The following is a 1,117-nucleotide window of genomic DNA, read 5'->3' as shown; positions in this document are numbered from 1 at the left end:
GGAAAAATGAGGACCTAATGCCGGGGGCTTAAGTGGAGAGGAAATGTTTTGAGAATGATGCGGGCAATGAATGCACAAATGCGCTTTGCACAATTGATGTGTGTATGGATAGTGATAAGAGTTGTATGAGCCCCTAATAAAATGATTAAGAAAAATGAATGAGGAGAAAAGCCAAAATATTTCATGTAATTGAGAGGACTTAGTCATATAAGTGGGTAGGGCAACCGTTTATGTTAGTGTACTTGGTTGTTTTCTGTTTAATTTTATGCTTTTTCCACTGAAAGCATACCCACTGCTAGGTGCTGTGGTCACTGCTATTGTTACTGCTAGGTGCTGTGGAGTCAGTTCAGACAGAACAAAACATGGCCCAATCCTGCGCAATCGTCACAAGTGTGGCTATGTTTGAGCCCTTTGTGGAAGTATTTGTATCCATCATCTCATTCAAAGTCTTTCTCTTTTTGCCGATCTTCTTCTTCAGCAATAGGACCCCTGCTGGTGTAGTGGTTACCTGATGGGCTGCTATCACAAGGTCAGCAGTCCAAAACCTCTTGCTGTGTGAGAGAAAAACAGGGCGGCATCCACTCGATGGCAGTGAATTTTGTTTTGCTTCTTCTACCTTACCAAGCATGATGTCCTTTTACAGGGACTGGTCTCTCCCAATAACATGTCCGAAGTGTATGATACAAAGTCGCACCATTCTCACTTCTAAGGAATAGATATATATATTTCAAGACATATATACATTTGATCTTTGCGCAGCCTGTGGTCCTTACAATATTCTTTGCTAACACCATAATTCAAATGCACCAATTATCCTCTGATTTTCCTTATTCATTGTCCAGGTTCCCCATACATATGAGGCAACTGACAATACCATAGTGTGGTGGTTAGACTTTATGCCAATTTGATGGTTCCTGTGTGGACGTAGGAGTGGAGTTCAATATGTCAATCAGGTGGTAGCCTGACAATGTCTCATTGGGGTGTGACCTTTTATTTTAAAAAAGACAGTGAGAACTTCTCTCTCTTGCACCCACGCCATTCTGCACCCACCAGCCTATGATCCACATGTTTCTCATGTCACTTTTTCTGTATCATCAGCCTGCAGCTACCCAAGTCT

Source organism: Echinops telfairi, unplaced genomic scaffold (genome assembly GCF_000313985.2).
Source record: "Echinops telfairi isolate 266 unplaced genomic scaffold, ASM31398v2 ScPeMD7_1;HRSCAF=3_0, whole genome shotgun sequence".
NCBI classification, from domain to species: domain Eukaryota; kingdom Metazoa; phylum Chordata; class Mammalia; order Afrosoricida; family Tenrecidae; genus Echinops; species Echinops telfairi.
This window is presented reverse-complemented; position numbering follows the sequence as displayed.